Source organism: Sphaerodactylus townsendi, linkage group LG12 (genome assembly GCF_021028975.2).
Source record: "Sphaerodactylus townsendi isolate TG3544 linkage group LG12, MPM_Stown_v2.3, whole genome shotgun sequence".
NCBI lineage: Eukaryota > Metazoa > Chordata > Lepidosauria > Squamata > Sphaerodactylidae > Sphaerodactylus > Sphaerodactylus townsendi.
In genome coordinates, this window is record NC_059436.1 from 48,586,511 (window position 1) to 48,611,104 (window position 24,594).

The 24,594-nt window shown below is 48.2% G+C and overlaps 1 protein-coding gene across 2 annotated transcripts in view; it reads left to right on the plus strand.

The window, feature by feature from the left end:
- Positions 1-24,594, plus strand: part of LOC125441483 (netrin-G2-like) — a 128,738-nt gene that overhangs the window by 67,808 nt on the left and 36,336 nt on the right. The window lies entirely within an intron of this gene.

Below are 24,594 nucleotides of genomic sequence, written 5' to 3' on the forward strand. Positions count from 1 at the left end.
CTGGCTAGAAATTGAACCAACGGACACAGAGACAGTTATTGAAGCATTTTTGCGTGCTGGTACATAAGGGAAAGTCCGTCCACCCAGAGGTCAGGCAGAGTCTTCTCTGAATAAACAGCATTCCTGAGGTTTTTGTAGTCGGATACCAACAGGTATGCAATTTCACGGCAGCGTTACAAAAGGGGCCGCTGAAGACGGTTGCAAAGCTAACATTTCCTTTATCAGTTGAGACTTTGGGACTTTTCTGCCGTGCTTGCTCATGTGGGGTCTTTTCTGACTTGTTTGCTCATGAATTTAGACTTGGCCTGTTCATCATTAGCTATTTTCTGTCAGAAATGACAAACAACCTTAAGCAGAATTGGAGCTGCATACATGACTATGTGTAAAGTTCACTCAATCAGAAACAATTGAATGACTACGGCTTGGTTCACTCGGGCATGCTGTTCAGGCCGACTTCCTTATTTATTCCCCCCTCCCCACACCCCTTCCATGTTATATTTTTGTACCCCTCCTTTGTTAACAGCGCTTCCAGCGTGTAATAACCCATGCAATGTAGTAGTCATCACCCTTAAAATCACTGCTTGATACCTTGCCTCTATCATAATCTCAGTACGTGGCCTTAAGTGACACATTCTGTTCTTCCTCAGCCTTCCGTTTGCCATTTGAAGATGCTAATATTATCCGACCTTACGAAGTTATTCAAAGGTTATTGAGAACAGAATTAAATGTTGCAGGTGTATAAAGTGCAATCAAGTTGCAGCAGTAGCGTAACGCCAACGGGGTGGAGGGGGTGTGGCAGGGGCGTTCCGGGGCAGGGGAAGGCGGGGCAGGGCGGAGTTCTCCCTCGCTCCGCCTCTGAGTTGCAGCCAATTTACGGTGACCCTGCATGGCTTTTTCTAGGCAGGGGACATTCAGAGGTGATTTGCCATTGCCTGCCTCTGCATAGAGACCTTGGACTTTCTTGGTGGTCTCCCATCCAAGTACTAAACATGGCTAACTCAGCTTAGCTTGAGAGCCATCCAGATCAGGGTGAATTAAAGATTACACTACATCAAATAGATAGATAGATGGATGGATAGATGGATAGATAGATACCCTGTTTCCCCGAATATAAGACATCCCCTGAAAATAAGACGTAGTAGAGATTTTGCTGAAGTGCAAAATATAAGGCATCCCCCGAAAGTAAGACGTAGCAAAGTTTTTGTTTGGAAGCATGCCCATCAAACAGAACACAGAAAAATAAGACATCCCCTGAAAATGAGACATAGCGCATCTTTGGGAGCAAAAATTAATATAAGACACTGTCTTATTTTCGGAGAAACACAGTAGGTAGGTAGGTAGGTAGGTCGGTCGGTCGGTCGGTCGGTCGGTCGGTCGGTCGATCGATAGCAGGGCCATTATGAAGCAGTGGTTGGAGTGTCAATCTAGAACGGGTCTGTAACCTGTGGCTCTCCAGATGTTCATGGACTATAATTCCCATCAGCTGGCAGGGGCTGATGGGAATTGTAGCCTATGAACATCTGGAGAGCCACAGGTTGCAGACCCCTGATCTAGAATCTCGGAGTCCCAGCCTCAAATCTCCACTCTGCCATGAAAGCTTTCTTGGTAAAGTTGGTCCCGTCACCCTCTTTCATAATAACTGACTTCACAGGTTTCTTGCAATGAGAACAAAGTTGTAAGTTATTTTAGGTCCCCACTGAAGAGAAACAATGTAGATATCTAGATAACTAAGTGAAATAAAAAAGGTTACTTTGGAAGAGAGATGCTCAGGGTTGTTCCAGTTGATTACCCTATCATGTATTAAATCTAACTAACAAACAGACAAACAAATAAATGGCTTGGTTGAAGACCTCTTTTCCCACCACTCATGCAAATGGGGACATTCCACAAACCCCAACTTTTCTGCCCAAGTTGAGAAGTTCTGTATCTTGAGAAGAATCAGCTCAGAGAGACGAGGGTCTAGTTGTTATAGTTGGGAGACAGGGAGATTTGGATGATGTCTTGTGCATTTTCCTTCCCTTGGAAAAAAGATCCAAATTATTTATAAACCTGAAAAAATGGCCGTGTAATGCATTATGCAGTATTTGGGGGCATACGTTGGGTCGGGTTTTTTCTTGAGCAGAATATATACCAGTTAGTTTACAGCTCCCTTTCCCCCATGAGGAGCAGCAGTGACTGGCAGTGGGAGAGTTGAGAGGCTACCGTGTAATAGCTCTAATCCTGGAGGGACCAGAGTTTGATTCCCAGCTCTGCCCGCCCTGAGCTGTGGGGGAGGGCTTATCTGGGGAATTCAGATTAGCCTGTGCGCACTCCCACCACCACGCCAGCCCTGGGTGACCTTGGGCTAGTCCACAGCTTCTCGGAGCTCTCTCAGCCCCACCTACCTCACAGGGGTGTTTGTTGTGAGGGGGGAAGGGCAAGGAGATTGTCAGCCTTTGGAGGGTCTCCTGCAGGAGAGAAGGGGATATAAATCAAACTCCTCCTCACCCTCCCTCCTCCTCCCTCTCCTCCTCCCTCCTCCTCCTCCCTCCTCCTCTTCTTTCTTCTTCTTCTTCTTCTTCTTCTTCTTCTTCTTCTTCTTCTTCTTCTTCTTCTTCTTCTTCTTCTTCTTCTTCTTCTTCTTCTTCTTCTTCTTCTTCTTCTTCTTCTTCTTCTTCTCCTCTTTTTGGCTTTTCCCATAGGGATTGGGGGAGTTCCTAGAGCATCAGACAATGCCCTTTCCCCCATCTCCCCCAATGGAGAGTGGCTGCCAAAAGGGCAGGGGGGGGGGAAATCCAGACTTTCCCATCCACATGGCAGCCAAACTATCACAGCAAAACAGGTTTGGGAAAGATTGCAGAAAAGTCAAGCAAAACCTGAGAGGTGTTTTGAAGAAGCAGGGGAAAACCGACTTCTTCTAGTGGATCCCCAGTGTGGAAATTGTCCAAGAGAAAGGGGTACCCTCACCATTCTCTGCAAGCCGTATAGCTGTTCTATTTTTTTTTAAAGGGAGAAATGTTGAGGATAACTGAAAAAAAAAACCCCAATAGATTTTTCCCCCTTTTGGATTGAGTGCAGTGTGCTAAGATGGAGTGCAGTGGCGACACTGTGCTAGTGCTACCCCCAGCACTAGGGACAGTTGTGGCCAGTGGTGGGATTCAAATAATTTAACAACCAGTTCCGGTGGCGGGATTCAAATAATTTAACAACTGGTTGTTTAAAAGCACCATTTTAACAACCGGTTCTGCCGAAGCGGTGCAAACCGGCTCAATCCCACCCCTGGTTGTGGCCCATTCTGGCGTTGGAGATGTGTAACCGGGAGCTAAGTGACAGTGTGGCCATGTCCAAACTGGCACCGTGGTTCCTGATTGGTTGGATTATGTAGCAGCAAGAATCCCATTAGTATGTAAAAAGAATGCAAATGGCACCAGAGTAGCCATTTGAGAGGGGTGTTAAAGAGGTGAGCAGCTGAATAAAATGGTGAAGGAAAAAGAGGAAACCAGATTGCCACAGGAACTTTAGGAGCAGCAGTGGCGTAGGAGGTTAAGAGCTCATGTATCTAATCTGGAGGAACCGCGTTTGATTCCCAGCTCTGCCGCCTGAGCTGTGGAGGCTTATCTGGGGGATTCAGATTAGCCTGTACACTCCCACACACGCCAACTGGGTGACCTTGGGCTAGTCACAGCTTCTCGGAGCTCTCTCAGCCCCACCTACCTCACAGGGTGTTTGTTGTGAGGGGGGAAGGGCAAGGAGATTGTAAGCTCCTTTGAGTCTCCTTGCAGGAGAGAAAGGGGGGATATAAATCCAAACTCTTCTTTTTCTTTATTTGTGTTCATTATAGCCAAGGCGACCAAGGTGGAATTTATACCCAAAATCCAAGGTGGTATTTATACCGAGGCCTTCCATTTTGAATCCCTGATAGAAGAGACTTCTGCATATTAAGTTGCTGTCAGCTAAACCTCTTCTTACAATCTTTCCAGAGCTGCCCTTCTTCCATCTGTTGGCATAGTAGCAAAAGCAGCGTGTTTGTGCGTATGCATGTACACATACACACCATAACACCCTGCATACTTGTTCTTCTGGGTACAGCTGGAGGCTACAGTCACAAGAGACAATTCCTGAATCAGATTACTCTCCTGTGAGAGACTGCTTCGTTTTAACTCTGCATTTTTCACCTTGAAAATTGGGATGCAAAGTCAAAATTTCCCATGAAAGTCAAATTATGACATTTTCCATTCAGCTGATGCATCTGGAACGCTAATACACAGGCGCCAATAAAAAAAAATGGCTCTTTTTCTAACTGCCTCCTCCTTTCTCCAAAGATGCAGATGGAATTTTAAAAGGTTCATTTATATTATTTACAGTCTTGTCTTTCACCTTGGGATCAAGGCGGCTTACGCACAGAGTGAATCCCAACAATCAGTAGGATGGGTCATTCGGAAATCACTAGTGATGGGATTAGGGGTTGTAGAACCAATCTAAAAAGTCAACTGAAGCAAAGCCAAATTGCACAATTACATAGTAGGATCCTACTCACAGCAAGCTATTATTATTATTATTATTATTATTATTATTATTATTATTATTATATTGATACAAAAACAGTTATACACAGCAAACAAGATCAACATGCTGGATTTTGTATTACATCACACGTCGGACCCTTCCCAAGCATCTAGGACTGTGTGATGTGTCGACGAATAATGCGTGCAGAGCCGAGTAGGGTGGCCTTTTGCAGCTGACATATGGTGATTTTGTCAGCACCAATTGTTTTTAAGTGCCGTTCAAGATCTTTAGGCACTGCACCCAGTGTGCCGATCACCACTGGGACCACCTTTACTGGTTTGTGCCAGAGTTGTTGTTGTTGTTGTTGTTGTTGTTGTTGTTGTTATTATTATTGTGGTAGATTTCACAGCTGCCAGATCTTTAGCTGGTTGTTGGCCTTCATTACAATTCGAGCCTCACTGGATGATGGGAACTGTAGTCCATAACATCTGGAGGGCCGCGAGTTTGACACCTATGTCATATAGGATTTCCTTGTGCTCATTAGGGAGCCATGAATAGGGTTGCCAGTTCCGGTTTGGGAAATTCCGGGAGACCGGGGGTAGAGGCTTGGCATGGAGGGGACAACAGAATTTGATGAGAATTTTGGTTATGATACCATAGAGTCCACTCTTCCAATTAGTTATTTCCTCCAGGGAAATCTGATCTCTGTTGTTTGGAGATCTATTGTAATTCTGGGAGATCTCCAGGCCTCACCTGGAGGCTGGAAACTGTATTCCAACCTCCTAGTTTCCTCTCCCAATAGCTCAGAGCTGTTCCTTCTGCTTTGCCCTTCTCTCTTTTCATTCAGTCACACTGGCAGGGGGCGGAGCAAGGAGAAACTGCGCACACCCTGTGCCCCCTGGCCCCGTCACGCCCTCGCACTGGGGGATGCCCAGGTCATTGTGCCCCCTGGCCCTGTGGGCGCTACGCCACTGCACACTGGTATCACTCAATGGCTGCTCAGTGGTGTAGGAGGTTAAGAGCTCGTGTATCTAATCTGGAGGAACCGGGTTTGATTCCCAGCTCTGCCGCCTGAGCTGTGGAGGCTTATCTGGGGAATTCAGATTAGCCTGTACACTCCCACACACACCAGCTGGGTGACCTTGGGCTAGTCACAGCTTCTTGGAGCTCTCTCAGCCCCACCTACCTCACAGGGTGTTTGTTGTGAGGGGGGAAGGGCAAGGAGATTGTAAGCCCCTTTGAGTCTCCTACAGGAGAGAAAGGAGGGATATAAATCCAAACTCTTATCTTCTTCTTCTTCCAGCCACTGCTTAGTCTCTTACCACAACGCTTATTTCTTCCAAGCTCATAAGCCCGAGGAAATTTCAAGGGAACCTTTTAGTTTTTGCAACAAGAGAAACAAAATTCCACGGATACCCAAACCCAGTAATAAGTTCTCAAATCCATCTGTTGTACTGCAGATCAAGACAGCTACCCTCTGAAACGACAGAAAGTATCTGTTGCTTTCAAATCACCACCCCAAACCGTTCTTCCAAGGTAGGCCTTGCCCCGGTGTTTGGGTCTTGCCCATGCCTTGCTTTAAATTGGCTCATCGGTTTGCTCAACACCACAAACACGTCTCACTTCATGACGTAGCTACAGCTCGATTGGTGATGAAAACTTCAGAACCCTTTTGGCATACAACCCCACTTGTCTCTGTCCATCAAGCCAAATCCCTCCCCAGTGGCTCTTCCTTGGAATTGCTGACCATTCCCATTGTTTTCTCAGCCACCTTTCCACATCTTCGAACACTGTTCCTGAGTCAGACTGTCCTACCTTTCACAGTTCCTTCAGCCTTCGTGCCGGAAGAGGGCGAAAAAGGCAACGGACCGGATGCCCCAGGGCCCTCGGCTTCACGCAAAGTGCAGTATACGTGATACTTTGAAAGCACACACTTTTGTGTTCCTTTTGTGTGGCGTTATTTATTTTTAATGAAAGGTATTACATGGCTTTTCGATTTTGGCGTGGGCTGAAGCAGCCACCCACGGTTTCTGAAAATATATGTTAAGGCCAAGGCCGTCTCGGGGACCGAGCACCTACTCAGAGGACATTGGTGAAATAGGATTCCCCTGAACAGCTCTCCCTCCCTCTCGCCTTCTAATCTGATCTTTATTTTCTCGTTTATCTGTTCCACACCATATGTCGTGTGACGACCTCAACCGAAAAAGCAAACTAAGGTGGAAAAATGCCGAGGAGGCTGGTTTCCCACCCAGTGTGCGCGTTCAGTTTGTGTGAGACTTTGGGGGCAGAGCGGGGGGTTAGAAATGTGGACAGAAAGGGAGGGAACCCCACCCACTTTGGTTGGCTAGGACCTTTCCAGTTATCATATGACAACAGAGCACCTGATTACGTTTGCAGAGGTTTTCTTAGTCCATTAATCTTCTCCAACCTGCACTTGCTGCAATTTTGCAACTGGAGGGCAGGTGGCATTTGCAGCAGAGAATGGGAAGGAGGGGTGCTTAGTGCTCTCCTCCTCCCACCACCAGATTCTCGCCAGCCTACAATAGCCCCCAAACAAGAAGAAGAAGAAGAAGAAGAAGAAGAACAAGAAGAACAAGAAGAACAAGAAGAAGAACAAGAAGAACAAGAAGAACAAGAAGAAGGAGAGGAGGAGGAGGAGGAGGAGGAGGAGGAGGAGTTTGGATTTATATCCCCCCTTTCTCTCCTGCAAGGAGACTCAAAGGGGCTTACAATTTCCTTGCCCTTCCCCCCTCACAACAAACACCCTGTGAGGTAGGTGGGGCTGAGAGAGCTCCGAGAAGCTGTGACTAGCCCAAGGTCACCCAGCTGGCGTGTGTGGGAGTGCACAGGCTAATCTGAATTCCCCAGATAAGCCTCCACAGCTCAGTCAGCAGAGCTGGGAAACAAACCCGGTTCCTCCAGATTAGATACACGAGTGCTTAACCTCCTACACCACTGCTATTTTTTCCCCTTTCATCTACCTCATTTCCTGTCTCAAACTATTTAGCTAAAAAGTTTCTTTATCCCACAGGGAAAAAAATAAACAAGTAGGAGCATTATAGGGTTGCCAACCTCCAGGTGAGGCCTGGAGATCTCCCAGGGTCACAACTGATCTCCAGATGACAGATAACAGTTCAGCTGGAGAGGTTGAACTCTATGGCATTATAAACTGCTTCTTCCTGGTCACGTGGGGGGGGGGGCGATTTTGCACCCCCATGTGACCAGATTAGTGGCGCCCAGGGACAGAGGGTACCTTTCAGTGGTGAGATCCAAAAATTTTAGTTACAGGCTCCCATGGTGGTGGGATTCAAACTGTGGCGTAGCGCCAATGGGGCTGGGCGGGGCATTCCGGGGGCGTGACCGGGCATTCCGGGGCGGGGCATTCCTGGGCGGGGCTGTGGCAAGGACGCAGCCGCTGCGCCGGTCCTTGGGCGGGAAACGAATGCACACAGGTGCAGGCTGCCACGCACGCCGGTGCGCCTCCTGCTAGACTGCTTCAAGTTCTGCGCGCTACTGCTGAGAGGAGGGGCGTAACTAAGGCAAAAATCACGTGGCAAAATCACCCATTAGTAGCCCCCTCTCGGCACAGACAAATAATTAGTAACCTACTCTTGGGAACCTGTGAGAACCTGCTGGATCCCGCCTCTGGTACCCCTCCCCCATCCCTGGGCAGATACGCCACTGATGGTTCCGTCTAGTTCGATGAGAGATGGATTGACTCAGTCAAGGAAGCCGCAGACCTCAGTTTGCACGGCCTGAGCAAAGCTGTTAACGATCAAACATTTTGGAGGTGATTGATTCTTAGGGTTAAAAGTGACTGGACAACACATAACATGAACAGTTCAGTGTCGTCTACTGTGGCTCTCTGGGGCCTCAGAAACTCAGTCAGAGAAAGATGTTTCCCAGTACATTTCCACCCAGTATCCTTTAAATAGAGACAGTATGGGCTGGATCTGGAACTCTCTTTGTGTGTTCCACCACTGAGCCACAACCCACCAAAATCCTGAAGCCTAGCATGTTGGGCTTGCCCAGAATTCGAATCCCACCTCTCTTTCCCTCTGTAGCAACTCTAGACTTCCATCCAAGCATTGACCAGGGGTGGCTTATCTTAGGCCCCTTCCGCACACGCAGAATAATGCATTTTCAAACCACTTTCACAACTGTTTGCAAGTGGAGTTTGCTATTCCGCACAGCTTCAAAGAGCATTGAAAGCAGTTTGAAAGTGCATTATTCTGCATGTGCGGAATGAGCCCTAGTTTTGAGATTTAGCCGGGAAGATTGGTCTGCGTCTGGACGTCACCAACATCAAAAGAACTTAATGCACAGCAAGGACAAAACTTTATTTCTTGAGTCCTTCGCTAAGGATGGATGAAAAGATGGGTGTGCTTTCTCCCAAAATGATGTCCCCCCCCCAAAAAAATACCACTCCCTCCCCCAGTGTAGCTCTGTCCAAGTTCTTATTTTATTTTATTTTTTGCTGTCCTTAACTGGCTGCGCTTCCTTTCTGACACCTGCTTTTGGTCTTCGCCCCACTTATGTCCGTTCAGCAAAGGCCTTGCCCCGTTGCCGTGACTAAGCCACAGGTAATCAATTGACAGACACAGTTAAGTACTTTCTAGACAGCTAAAGTGGCAGGCGCGATTGTAGATGGTCTATCAATTCATTTGGGCTGGTTAGATTTTTTTAATAATAGCATAGGGGAAGAATGAATCGGGATCAGATGACGGCATAATAAAATAGATAACACTTTTAGGCTAGCTGACGTCTGGGCAACCAAAGAATTAGCGCTATTATTGTCCATGGTGCTGTGCAGATTCTCCAGTTAGGTGTTGGAAATCCATATAGAATAAAGAAATGAGGAGGCTTTCTGTACACAGAGTGATGTGCAAAAGCATTTTAGGAGTGTTTCTCCACTTAGTGTGTTTCCCCCACTCCTGCACATGAAGCCTGCTGGGTGACCTTGGGTAGTCACACTTCTCTCCAAACTGTCTCAGCCCCACCCACCTCACAAGGTGTCTGTTGTGGGGAGAGGAAGGGAAGGAGTTTTTAAGCTGCTTTGAAACTCCTCATGGTTGTGAAAAGTTGAGTATGAATTCAGAATATTAGTAACCCCCTCTCGGCACACAAATAATTAGTAACCTACTCTCAAGAACCTGTGAGAACCTGCTGGATCCCACCTCTGGTTAGGAGCAAGATCTACCAGACCATGGCCACATAGCCCGGAAAACCCACAACAACCAATTGTTTGGTTTGTTTGTTCCCTTTATAGACTGCCTTCACAATTTTAAAAAAATGATGGCGCTTGTCCAGTTAGTAAAAATACAAACCAATAAAACACACTCTAAAACAATATCGCTAATAAAATCAGAGAGACCAGCAGGAGGGTAAAATCACTGAAAGCCATTTAAAATTTTTCATTGATAGGATTTATGACGTCAGACGGGTTCATAGCAAAGAGATCAAAACCAGCATCCTGACAGTGGAGGGAATAGTCAAGATCAAGCTACAAAAGGAAGACCCCTATGTATATGGGGTCGAGGGGTTCTGATTTGGTTCCGAAAAGATGCGAGATACTAGCCACTGAAGATCCTGCCCTTTTCCCTCGCCCAGTAGAGCCTCCAGTGACGATGGCAGCTGACAGGCAGGGACAGGTGAGAGCAGCGTCAGTTTGGTTCCAGACAGTGCAGGACTTCAAAGGCACGAGCCAGCACTTTGTACTGAGCTCAGAAATGAACAGGTATCGAGTAGACCTTTCTAAGCAAGACGTGTTCTTGTCAGTTAACCCTCCTGCCAACACTACATCCCCATTCTAAATATGGGAGGCTTGTCCGCAGTGACAAAGGGAGGGGAAACTGCGCCCGGGATGTGAACTGCCCACGCGCCCCTCCCGCCCCACCCCGACACGTCCCACCTCACCCCATCCCCAACACGCCCCACCCCGCCCCTGACACGCCCATTCCCCGCCCCCATGACTGCAATGGCAGCGCCCGGAGCAAGCCGCCCCAGATGTCCCCATTTCATCTCCGCCTCTGCTTGTCAGCTTTCTACTGTTTCCAGAAACGTGGAGGTCCAATCTTGGTTTTTCTGTAACACGTATGTAACGTTCTGGCTTCAAAAGCACACGTCCAGTGTCTTGGCCAGTTGGTTAATTATCTAGAATAAATTAGGAATCCATTCCCATCAGCTTACCAGCATGGCCAATTGGCCATGCTGACAGAGGCTGATGGGAATTGTGTTCCTGAACATCTGGAGAGCCTGCAGGTTCCTACCCCTGATCTAGAACAGGTGGAGACCTGCGGCTCTCAGATGTTCCAGGAACTACAATTCCCATCAGCCCTACCAGCATGGCCAATTGTGTACTGACGAAGCTGATAGATTATGGATTCCTAGTATAGATTCTATATCTAGAATCTGGCTAGCTGTTATATTTATATTTAGATTATATTGCCGTGCCGTTCTAACTTGTGTTTATATATATTACTCCAATGGGAGAATGTAAACAATTTTTTCCAAAACATTTGGTTACTGTTTGTAAAATTATAAAATTATTTTGGTTACTTAAAAGTAAATTGCTACTCCAGAGGGAGAACTAATTTTTGAAGTCATCATTGTAGCCTGTTGGTACAAGTTTTCTTCATTTTCACTTGGGTGTGTACCTTCCCCTTTTGCTTAGCATGGTATCACACCCTGCCGAGGTCCGTTCTTCCCAAAACCCACCCTCCCCCGGCTCCATTCCTGAATTTCCAAGCATATCCTGACTCTCTAGAGCAGTGATGGCGAACCTTTTCGAGACCGAGTGCCCACATTGCAACCCAAAACCCGCTTATTTATCACAAAGTGCCAACACAGCAATTTAACCTGAATACTGAGGTTTTAATTTAGATTTACAGGGGTCTTCAAACTGCGGCCCTCCAGATGTTCATGGACTACAATTCCCATCAGCCCCTGCCAGCATGGCCAAGTGGTAGGGCTCATGGGAATTGTAGTCTATGAACATCTGGAGGGGCGTAGTTTGAAGACCCCTGGTTTAGAAAAAACAGTTGGCTCCGAGGCACACGTTGCTCAGGAGTAAGCTTGGTGAAGCAATCATGCAATGCTTCGAATGGGTGAATCATGACCTTAGGACGGTTTACTCAGAAGCAAGCCCCATTGCCAGTAACTGAGCTTACTCCCGGGTAAAGAATCATGCCCAGGCCAGCCTAGGTGTGTGTGTGGGGGGTGGGGTGATTTCCCCCCCCCCCCATGATGATGACGAAGAAGAAGAGTTTGGATTTATATCCCCCCTTTCTCTCCTGCAGGAGACTCAAAGGGGCTTACAATCTCCTTGCCCTCCTCCCCTCACAACAAACACCCTGTGAGGTAGGTGGGGCTGAGAGAGCTCCGAGAAGCTGTGACTAGCCCAAGGTCACCCAGCTGGCGTGTGTGGGAGTGCGCAGGCTAATCTGAATTCCCCAGATAAGCCTCCGCAGCTCAGGCGGCAGAGTTGGGAATCAAACCCGGTTCCTCCAGATTAGGTACACGAGCTCTTAACCTCCTACGCCACTGCTGCTCCTGATGATGAAGTCTGCATGCGTGCCCACAGAAAGGGCTCTGAGTGCCACCTCTGGCACCCGTGCCATAGGTTCGCCATCGCTGCTCAAGAGCCAGCAGGATCTTTGCATGCCTTCCCCTCGCGCCCAGCAAAAGTGATCTGCAGCAGTTGGCACGCTTTGTGGAATCGGCGGAGGGCAGTTTATTTTTGTGCATCCTGCCCTCTCTCCTCTCTATAACGTCCTTTTTTCTTCTCCTCCGTTTTCCTCCATCCTGTCCCTATCGATCCAGTGGGTAACTGGAGATGCACAGAACCTGGGACAGGAATAGAAACCGAGAAAGCCCTTGGTCGGTAAGGCTGAGTGCGTCAGACCTGAGGAGAGGAAACTGGGGAGAAGGAAGCGGAAAGACTTTCCCCCCCACAGAGGGTCCTCCTGCCGTTAACCTTCTGAGACAGGGCGAAGGAAACTCCCCCCAACTCACTTTCCTCTCACATTGCATAATGATTCATCAGTATTGACCCCCACGCACCTTCATCATATACTCCCACCGAAGTATAAATTTCTCCCCTGTTTAACGTCAGGCCTCACTTCAAATTGCTCGGGCGCAGTGCAAAGCCATGCAAGAATTAATCAGGCATAATTGAGCTTAATGGGGTGAATGAGCGACGTGGGGCTCTGGTGATGAAAAATTTGAGAGACGCGACTGAGCGAGCGACTGTTGAGATTTCTCTTCCTGCCCTTCCAAAACCTGCTCGGTACCTTCTCTCTGTCCCTTTCTGCTTCTCCTTCTTTCTTTGATTTTTTAAAAATAAAACAATCCCCCCTCCCATTTCTGTGACCCGCATGGGAATAACAAGTTGGTAGTGTTTATTAATATTACAAAATGCTCAGCAGGTACAAGCATGGGGAATGACGAGGATGGTTATAATTGCTCTCGCCGCAGCGACGGCTGTTACGCCTTTGGCACCCCGAGCATTTATCAGACCAAGGATTAATTGAATCAATTATTCAGTAAATCATTTCTTAGCTTCGTATCTTATTGCACGAGACCTTCCCCCTTCTCCTCCAGTCTGTACAGGAACACCTCACTAGGTTTTTGCTCCTGTGTGTTAGTGCAGTGGATCCTTCCGCAGGTGGATTCTATGATGCCCCTCTGTTTCTTGCTGTGGAAACAAGTGGGAAGACGAGGGTGCTACACCGGGGGGGGGGGGGACTGTGCCTGGGGCACATGTGTGCCCTGAGCCCCTGCTGCGCCACGCCCCCCCCCATGCTCCCGCACCGGTTCGTGACCGGGGTGTCTCGCTCCCCATTGGCGTTACGCCACTGAGAAGACCTCACGTTTGGTAGCCTTTTTATAGCTGTGACCAACATCAGGAAAGGCATTTGTTGATTCCCACTAGTCAGTCATGGGAGCCTCCATCTCCTCCTCCTCCTCCTCCTCCTCCTGCTCCTCTTCTTCTTCCTCTTCCTCTTCCTCTTCCTGCTCCTGCTCCTCCTCCTCCTCCTCCTCCTCCTCCTCTTCTTCTTCTTCTTCCTCTTCCTCTTCTTCTTCTTCTTCTTCTTCTTCTTCTTCTTCTTCTTCTTCTTCTTCTTCTTCTTCTTCTTCTTCTTCTTCTTCTTCTTCTTTTTCTTTTTCTTTTTCTTTTTCTTCTTTTTCTTTTTCTTTTTTTCTTCTTCCTCTTCTTCCTCTTCTTCCTGCTCCTCCTCCTCTTCTACTGCAGACCAGCAGGGCTACCTTCTGAAACTATGAAGTGTTGAGTCTTCCTACAGGAGACACGAAGCTGTTTTCCGCTGCAGCCTACATCAGCGGGAATGTCTAGGGCCAGCCTTGGTCAGTGTCTTTCCTGGAGACCCCTGTTCAGTCTGCTGCGTTAAAACATGTCAGTTTGCTGTCATGGATTCTCGTGACCTTTGCCTCCTGCACTCTTAACTCTCCTTTCATGGTTGGACGAAATGGAACTTTACAGCCAGGTAAACCGGCTGAGCATCAGTTTGCCAAGGCCACCGAATGGAGGAAAGACCTTGCAGATCTAATGGCTAAGGGCAAAAAATGTTGAGAAGTGTCTGGAAGCACATTCCTTTGCCAAGTGCCGGTGACATTTTGCCAATTTCGGGAGATGGATGACCAAGGTCCTGTTACCTGCCTCTGACTTTGTGCTGGAGAGCTCCTCTGAGTTTTTGTCCCAACCCTTGAATGCCGAATACAGTTTCATCAATAGACCAGGGAAATGATGTATGTTTATACTAAGGAACTTTTACAAAAGCCAAAACTAGAACCAGGGAGGATCCATTGAAAATGCTGGGGGGAAGAATTAGGACTAATAAAAGGAAACACTTCTTCACGCAACGTGTGATTGGTGTTTGGAATATGCTGCCACAGGAGGTGGTGATGGCCGCTAGCCTGGATAGCTTTAAAGGGGGCTTGGACAGATTTATGGAGGAGAAGTCGATCTCTGGCTACCAACCTTGATCCTCTTTGATCTGAGATTGCAAATGCCTTAATAGTCCAGGTGCTCAGGAGCAACAGCCGCAGAAGGCCATTGCTTTCACATCCTGCATGTGAGCTCCCAGAGGCACCTGGTGGGCCACTGCGAGTAGCAGAGAGCTGGACTAGATGGACACTGGTCTGATCCAGCAGGCTAGTTCTTATGTTCTTAAGGCCCTTGCTTTCACATCCTGCATGTGAGCTCCCAAAGGCACCTGGTGGGCCACTGTGAGTAGCAGAGAGCTGGGCTAGATGGACTCTGGTCTGATCCAGCAGGCTAGTTCTTATGTTCTTACTGAGCATGGCCAATGAGCACGAATACAGGCCTTAGCGCATTCCAGGATCAAGACCAGAGAGCATTTGGATGCATCTCTGCTGTGAATATTTACACCGATGTCTCAGTGTCCAGCATCCCGTCCTTCAAATCTCCCGTGTCCCACAATCCATTTCTTCAGATGTGACTGTGTAAATGTCTTGTTAAATAACTTCTTCAGTGTAAATAATACTGACTGATGGATGATAACTTATTTAAAATTAATTGGTGCAAGCCCAGGGAGAAACACATAGGTATCACAATCTTCCTTTCTTCGTCTGTTTGTCTGGAGCATAAAGTAAGCCCAAGGGAATTCATGTTTTCCAAACCATTTGAGCAGAACTTGCCTGCCCATAATTAAGGCTACTCGGGTACCACAATGTCATTTGTGTGAAATCTGCTGAAAAATTTGCATTCCTAAGAATTTTCAGCGTTTTTGAAAAGATGAAAACAAGATTCTAGCCCTCGGGAATTTAGGAGTAAGCTTGAAAACATACACACTAAAGACCCAGATGATTAGAGATTAAATGTATATCCCTATTATGATTTCTTGTCTTTCCTTAACAGCCTCCTAATATTCCCTTGCCCATAAACTATGGCCTTTTCCAAAAGCACAAGTTGTTCACAACAGGCTTGCTGCAAAAACTGCATTTTTAATTTTTAATTCTGCATGTTTGGTTCCAAAAATATTTTTCTTTCATTTCCCCCCCTTATCCCCAGTTGTTTTCCCAAGCTTTAACTGCAATGATTTTTTCTATATGTTTCCAAGTAATCTTCCCTTGATCTTGTGAGCATGTTGAAACATTCTTTATTTCTCTGCCCCACAAAATATCCAGCCCTTATTCACACTCCCATGTAACTACCCAATCTCCCCTTCAGCTATTTTCTTCTCTCCCTCCTCTGCCATTTTCAAAAAGATTTTTTCAAAAATGTTTTCTCTTTGTCATATCTAACTAGCAATGCGACTTGAGGCAGAAGTACCAAGAAGCAGAGCTGAGTGGATCAGCTTTGTCAATTTCACATAGAGCTTGAAATGTAACATTAGGGCAGAGAGCAGTTTTGAAGCTGGGGGCGATTGTATCCATGCTGGGAAACTGAGACGCTGGGGCAATTGAGGAATACTAGGAGTAACCACTGCATGGAATCATGGGCTGCTGCAATAATGAGTGTGTGTTACTGACGATCAAATTTGGCTGAAAAATGTGGCTCTATGTGAGAGGAGGTTGGCGGGCTGTATGTTTCTGTTCCTTCAGGTAACGGCACCTGCTCCATGAGCAGTTTTGGTTTCCGTTTTGGGCTTGTAGTTCTCTTTAGTTTTTGGACTGCGAGTTCTCTTTTTAAAATAATATTTTTATTAATTTTCTCAAATATAATTGAACAGAAAAGAAAATATAGAAAAAGAAAAAAGAAAATACAGCGACCCATAAACTACACACACACACACACACACACACACACACACACACACACACACACACACACACACACACACACACACACACACAAACTCTTAATACATTGGATCTTAAAATTACAACACTAATATCGTTCAGAGAGAACGTTACATAGTTTTAAAATTTGTTACCTTGTAATCTTTAGTTCCCAAACAATAAGCAGTGGCGTACCGCCTATAGGGACATGGGGTTCATGCCTATCAGTCACGTGGGAGGGGGCGCCAGCCATCGGCCGGGTGCCTGCACCTGGTTTCTCCCGCAGCACAGCGACCTCGCCAGGTGGGGGAGAGGCCTTGCACGTTGCGGGAGAGCCCAGATGCGCCGGCGTGATTCCCCAGTAGGGGAGAGTCCTCCCAGCTGCATGTACAGGCCTCTCCCTGCCAGGTGATTGTGCTGGCACCCAAGGCCGGGCCCAGCTGCACAGCGGGGAGGCCTCTCCTCCACCGTGTATCTGCTGTGGCGCCCTGCCCCCCGCCTCCCTGCAGGCTGGGTTTTGCCCTCCCCAGGGCCTGGGGAAGACAGGAGGTGGTCTGCAGGGCAGTGGGGGGGCACTTGGAGAGGTGCTGCTTCGGTGCCCCTCTGAGCCCCACTCCTGAGCCCCGCCCCTGAGGGTGGGGGTGGGAGTGGGCGCTCAGAGCAGGTGTTGTCCCCACGCGCCATTTCCCCCTGATACGCCTTTGGCAATAAGGGGAAACTTTTTACAATAAGAGTTGTTCAGCAGTGGAGTTGACTGTCCAGGGACGCAGTGAGTTCCCCCTCACCGGCAGTCTTCAAGCAACGATTGGACGAATGTGGGAATGTTTTAGGCCGACCCTGTATCGATTAGGAGGTTGGACTAGATGGCCTGTATGGTCGCTTCGAAATCTATGGCCCCTTCCGCACACGCAAAATAATGCGTTTTCAAACCACTTTCACAACTGTTTGCAAGTGGATTTTGCTATTCCGCCCAGCTTCAAAGAGCACTGAAAGCAGTTTGAAAGTGCATTATTCTGCATGTGCGGAATGAGCCTATGATTCTATGTGGACTGTTTTGAGCTACTATTTTTTGCCAGCAAGTTCCAGACGACTTACGATGGCCCCGGGCGAGGTTTTCAAGGCAAGAGAAAGTCAGTGGTGTTTTCCCATTACCTGCCTCTGCGTCATGACCCTGATATTCCTTGGAGATCTCTCGCCCTGCTTAGCATCTGAGCTCCGACGAGATCAGACTACCATACAAATGCTTAATATCATCCCTCCCTCTTTTTCTAATTAGGAATCAGTACTTGTGACATTCTCATGCCCGCCTGCCTCTTAGGCATCGTGAAGCCAGGTTTGAAGGGGATCAGAAATAAATGTTTGCCCCGAAATTGCTGTACAACCTTTTGTCATCATAAGCAACCTGCTGTACACCGTCTCCCCTTTGTGTGCCCACACGCTGAAACTACACATTGTTTTAAGCGGTCACCCGGAGAATTCACACACCACACCTACTGTGGTGTCTTTTCTTATTTAAATCAAGTTTATTGCCGCATTGTTATTTCTTTTCCAACAAAAACACCTTTTCGTACAACTGGTAAGCGAAAAGTGTCGTTCATGCATTTCAATGTTGTCTTGGGGGTGAATCGTGTCAGAATGGTGTTAATCAGGAACAAAGAGTTGCCAAAGGGCTGCAATTTGTGCATAGGGCGCAGAACAGAACGAGGGGCCCGGGACTGAGAGGTGGTGGTACGGGGCGATATTTATTCATGTTTCGCAAAGAACGAAGATCAGATGAAAAAGGGAAAACTTTCTCAGGAGACTGGGAGGAAAGCGCTCCCTTCAACTGCCTGGCCCCACGGGACTCATTAAAGGCCCATCAATTATAGCGAGAGGAAACAGTTCCATGCAGAGCCGACATCAAAATCCCATCGTTGGACGGAAGCCATTAGCAGGTTTCCTACTTTTGCAGTCCCTCTCCTACTGGCAGACAATGAGAACCAGGGCACTGTTTAGGATTGCCAGCTTCCAGGTATGGCCTGGAAATCTCCCGGAATTCCAGCTGGACTCCAAAGTACAGAATTCTGTTTCTTTGGAGAAAACGGCTGCTTTGGAAGGTCGACTCGATGGCTGCATTCCAGTGGCGTAGCGCCAAGGGGGTGGGAGGGTGCATGACGCACCAGGCACGTGCCCCTGTGGGGGTGTGGCAAGGGCGTGGAGGGGGCGTTCTGTGGCGTAGAGAGGGCATTCTGGAGCGGGGCGGGGCGCAGGGCGCACACATGCCCTGGGCACAGTTCCCCCTCGCTCCGCCCCTGCTGCATTCATATACATTGGATCATACATTTCAGCCAGTGGTGGGATCCAAAAAATTTAGTAACAGGTTCCCATGGTGGTGGGATTCAAACAGTGGCGTAGCGCCAATGGGGCTGGGCGGGGCACGACGGGGGCGTGGCCGGGCATTCCAGGGGCGGGGCATTAATAATTTCTCTGTTGCTGTAAAAAACTCTTACTGTAAAAAAGTTCCTAATTTCCAGCTGGTATCTTTCTGTCCATAATTTAAACTCATTATAGCAAGTCCTATCGTCTACTGCCAACAGAAACAACTACTTCTCCTCTAATTGACTGCCTGTCAAATACTTCATACTTTCAAATACTTAATTTTGTTTCTAGAAATCAAAAGGAGGATACTTTCCTTAAACAAGGAACTTGACCATATTTCTAAAACATGTTTTTAAAACAGCCCAACAGGGAGAATGATCCCGTTTTCTACCTTCGCTAACCAGCCACATAGGAAACAACAGGACTTTGTGATTTTTGGACTGAATGGAATTTCTAACAGAAAAGCAGACCCAATTAGTAACCCCCTCTCGGCACACACGAATAATTAGTAACCCACTCTCGGGAACTGGTGAGAACCTGCTGGATCCCACCTCTGATTTCAGCCACAACTTACAAGTGGATTTTCCTGTTCTACTCAGAAAAAACCCAGTTTCAAAATGAGCCTTAATGTTAATTGGAAGTGCATTATCCAATATGTGGGAAAACAGCAGTATATCCCTCTTCTCCCCTCCCCATGTTCCATCACCAACTCCCCAGCAATTTCCCAACCCTGGGTTTCTCATGGGAGTCTCTTCATATCCTTCCCGCCACAGAAATTTACCATCGTCTAAAGACCAGACTGTATGACCAGGAATACCAACCTCTCCTGAGTGCTGCGCAAAGCTCTCGTTCCCCTCTATACTTTAGGATCACACCCCAGAAATCTAGCCCTGCTGTATATTTAGAACAGCATGTTAATTATAAGTGCAGATGGGTCATGACCAGAGCAAGGCGCAACTCGTTCCCCTCTGTCTATCTTCAAGGTCGTTTCCTTAACATCCCACGAAGTGAGCGTTGTTGTCGGTACTGTCCCAACGCTATGGACTCAATTCCTCACATCCCGCTTTACTGTTCGAGGAATTATGATGTTAGAACCGATCCGGGAGCTTTACTACCTCTAGAATTTATGTTTTTCCCAGACAAACTAAAAATGTCTAAGCTGTTGAACAGCCCTCATGTCGAAGTTTCTGAAGCAGTTGCCACATTTTTAATCCGTGTTCTACATGATGTGTAACCATGATCCTGTTATTGTTCTTGGAATGTATGGTACTTCTGGTTTTATGCCTAATAAAGGCTTTTGGATTGGATTGGATTGGATTGGATTTCCCAACCTGGAATTATCAGCCCTGGTATGATTCTATGGAGGAGGCCAGAGGTTTGGTCCCACATTACTGTTAGTGGAATTGTTGAGCTCCGTTTGGTGCATTCACCTGTACCCAGAGGTGGGATCCAGCAGGTTCTCACAGGTTCCCGAGAGTAGGTGACTAATTATTTGCGTGTGCCGAGAGGGGGTTACTAATGGGTGGTTTTGCCACGTGATTTTTGCCTTAGTTACGCCCCTCCTCTCAGCAGCAGCGCGCAGAACTGGAAGCAGTCTAGCAGGAGGTGCACCGGAACTTGCGTGCATTCATTTCCCGCCCAAGGACCGGCGCAGCGGCTGCATCCTTGCCATAGCCCCGCCCAGGAATGCCCCGCCCCTGGAATGCCCCACCCCTGGAATGCCCGGCAATGCCCCCGTCGTGCCCCGCCCAGCCCCATTGGCGCTACGCCACAGTTTGAATCCCACCACCATGGGAACCTGTTACTAACATTTTTGGATCCCACCACTGCCTGTACCTTGTATTGCAGTAGTACAGTGGGGGAGTGCAGTTTATTGCAGTGGTGTAGTGGTTAAGAGTGGTGGGCTGTAATCTGGAGAACCAGTTTTGAGTACCCAGTGCTCCAAATGAGTGTGGACTCTTAATTGGTGAGCCGGATTTGATTCCTCACTCCTCCACATGAAGCCTGCTGGGTGACCTTGGGCTGGTCCCAGTTGTCTCTGAACTCTCTCAGCCCTACCAACCTCACAAGGTGTGTGTTGCGGAGAGAGGAAGGGAAAGGAGTTTGTAAGCTGCTCTGAGACGCCTTGCAGCAGAGAAAGGGGGGGTATAAATCCAAACTCTTCCTTTTCTTCATCTTGAAAAGAAGACAACCCTGAATGTAAATGACTGGCCTAAAAATATTAATGCACAAAAAGTTATGTGTTTTTGCCATCACTGTAAGTTGCATAAGAAGTTAAGACATCACCCTGTAAGATAGGCGGGGCTGAGAGAGTTCTGAGAGAATTGTGACTGAGCCAAGATCACCCAGCGGGCTTCAGGTGGCAGAGTGGGGAAACAGACCCAGTTAACGAGGAGGAGGAGGAGGAGGAGGAGGAGGAGAAGAAGAGGAGGAGGAGGAGGAGGAGTTTGGATTTTATCCCCCCTTTCTCCCTTCCCCATCACAACAAACACCCTGTGAGGTAGGTGGGCCTGAGAGAGCTCCGAGAAGCTGTGACTAGCCCAAGGTCACCCAGCTGGTGTGTGTGGGAGTGCCCAGGCTAATCTGAATTCCCCAGAGAAGCCTCCACAGCTCAAACGGCAGAGTGGGGAATCAAACCCGGTTCTTCCAGATTAGAATACACCTGCTCTTAACCACCACACCACTGCTGCTCCTAGATCAGAGCCACCACTTACGCATAGGAGTGGGGAACAAACACCATATCAGAGCCCGCCACTGTGCTGGTTTTTCAACTGTTCATCTATTTAATATGCACAAGAAGGTGGGCCGAGGTTTGTTTTCGTTCTCAGCTCCTGGGATCAGACCGAGCACATTTGCTCTGCTCTTCTTTTGCTCTGCTCCCTGCGTCCACATGGACACCTGTGTCTGCCTCATGTTAGGCAACTACAGAAAGAAATCCAAGTCAAAACAGGGAATTGGGGATTGGAGTGGTAGGTAGGGAGCAGGGTAGTGGGAACTTTTTTGGAGTGGTAGGTAGGGATGCAGGGGGTGGGAACTTTTTTGGAGTGGTAGGTAGGGATGCAGGGGGTGGGAACTTTTTTGGAGTGGTAGGTAGGGATGCAGGGGGTGGGAACTTTTTTGGAGTGGTAGGTAGGGATGCAGGGGGTGGAACTGGAGTGGTAGGTAGGGGATGCAGGGTGGGAACTCTTTGGAGTGGTAGGTAGGGATGCAGGGGGTGGGAACTTTTTTGGAGTGGTAGGTAGGGATGCAGGGGTGGAACTTTTGGAGTGGTAGGTAGGATGCAGGGGTAAACTTTTGGAGTGGGTGGTAGTAGGGATGCAGGGGGGTGGGAACTTTTTGGGGGTGGTAGGGAGGGATGCAGGGGGTGGGAGCTTTTTTTTTGGGAGTGGTGGTAGATGCAGGGGCGGAACCTTTTGGAGTGGTAGGTAGGATGCAGGTGGGAACTTTGGAGTGGCAGGTGGGGATGCAGGGGGTGGGAACCTGGAGTGGTGCAGGTAGGGATGCAGTGGGGGTGGGAACCTTTTTGGAGTGGTATGCAGGGGGGTGGGAACTTTTGGAGAGGTAGGGATGCAGGGGGTGGGAACTTTTTTGGAGTGGTAGGTAGGGATGCAGGGGGTGGGAACTTTTTTGGAGTGGTAGGTAGGGATGCAGGGGGTGGGAACTTTTTTGGAGTGGTAGGTAGGGATGCAGGGGGTGGGAACTTTTTTTTTAGGTGGTGAGTAGGATGCAGGTGGGAACTTTTGGAGTGGTAGGTGGTGGGATGCAGGGGGTGGGAACCTTTTGGGAGTGGTGGTGGTAGGCCGCAGGTGGGAACTTTTTTGGAGTGGTAGGTAGGGATGCAGGGGGTGGGAACTTTTTTGGAGTGGTAGGTAGGGATGCAGGGGGTGGGAGCTTTTTTCCCAGGGCGTCTCAGCAGCTGCACAAAGAGGGATCCTCGGCCCCGGCTGCTTGGAGCTATTCTGCTGCTCACTCTTAAATAATGCATTCTGATTGATTGGTCTGAAAAGTGCTGTGTCGGGGGTCAGGTTGCACAAGTTATCGTTTTTTGATTAGATTGATGATTCTCAAAGGTTGACTTCAGAAAGCAATTCTCCAGCACAATTGATCCTGGGGATGAGAAAGATGTGTTTATTTTTTGCCCTGCGGATGGGTCCCGACAGTGAGGAATGGCTGATCTGGTACAGCCGAGGGTAGGGCAAACAGGTACCTTGTTATTTCAGGTGCGTTTCGTGGATGCAGCAAAATGTCGACGCCGCTCTGCTCTGCATACTTTCCTATACGGGATTTCTTGCGAGACCTTAGAGCCCTGAGCGACTTAAGCCTTCGAAAATATTAGGGAAAGGGAGTCGCCCGGGCAAGCACTGAGTGATTGCGGACCTGTGGGGTGATTTCACATCACGATATAACAGTGATGGCGAACCTTTTCGAGACCGAGTGCCCAAATAGCAACCCAAAACCCGCTTATTTATCGCAAAGTGCCAACACGGCAATGTAACCTGAATACTGAGGTTTTAGTTTAGAAAAAACTGTTGGCTCCAGGGCGTGCGTTACTCGGGAGTCAGCTTGGTAGTAGTTGGTGACTTTGCTTTGAAGCAACCGTGCAACTCTTGCAACGGGTGAATCACGACCCTAGGAGGGTTTACTCAGAAGCAAGCCCCATTGCCAGCAACCAAGCTTTCTCCCAGGTAAAGGATCGCGCTTTAGTTCTTCGCATGGGGTGTAACAGCGCTTAACAGGGTTAACTACACTGCTTCCCCAAAACTAGGTCTTAGGTTTAATGCTAATAATCGAGCCCAGCGGCCCAGGCCAGCCTAGATGTGTGTGTGTGAGGGGGGCACTCTGCGCGTGGCAGCAGAGAGGGCTCTGAGTGCCACCTCTGGCACCTGTGCCATAGGTTCGCCACCACTGCAATATAAGTAGACAGACTGTGTTTACGGAGTGGTTTGCCATTGCTCTCCTCAGTTAGTTATGCTTTGCCCCCAGCAAGTTGGGGACTCATTTTACCACCCTTGGAAGGATTGAAGGCTGAGTCAACCTTGAGCCGGCTACATGAAACTGACTTCTAAAAGTCTGGCAGGATTAAGAACATAAGAACAACCCAGCTGGATCAGACCAGAGTCCATCTAGTCCAGCTCTCTGCTACTCGCAGTGGCCCACCAGGTGCCTTTGGGAGCTCACATGTAGGATTATCCTGGCATGCTCAGTTTCACCTGCCTGCGTGGTATAGTGGCTAAGACTTGGATCTGGAGATCAGGGTTTGATTCCCCACTCCTCCACCTGAGCGGCAGACTCTAATCTGATGACCTGGATTTGTTTCAGTGTATTGTTGAAGGCTTTCACGCCTGGAATCACTGGGGTGCTGTGTGGTTTCCGGGCTGTATGGCCGTGTTCTAGTAGCATTTTCTCCTGACGTTTCGCCTGCAACTGTGACCGGCATCTTCGGAGGATCTGTTTCCCTGCTCGCCTGCATGAAGCCTGCTGGGTGATCTTGGGCCTGTCACAGTTCTTTCAGAACTCTTCGCAGCCCCACCTTCTTCATGGGATGGGGGCAGAGGTGGGATCCAGCAGGTTCCTACCAGTTCCCGAGAGCAGGTTACTAATTATTTGCGTGTGCCGAGAGGGGGTTACTAATTGGGTCTGCTTTTCCGTTAGAAATTCCATTAGGTCCAAAAATCATCAAGTCCTGTTGTTTCCTATGTGGCTGGTTAGCGAAGGTAGAAAACGGGATAATTCTCCCTGTTGGGCTGTTTTAAAAACATGTTTTAGTAATATGGTCAAGTTCCTTGTTTAAGGAAAGTCTCCTTCTTTTGATTTCTAGAAACAAAATTAAGTATTTGAAAGTATGAAATTTGACAGGCAGTCAGTTAGAGGGGAAGTCGTTGTTTCTGTTGGCAGTAGACGATAGGACTTGCTATAGTGAGTTTAAATTATGGACAGAAAGATACCAGCTGGAAATTAGGAACTTTTTTTTTTTACAGTAAGAGTTTTTTA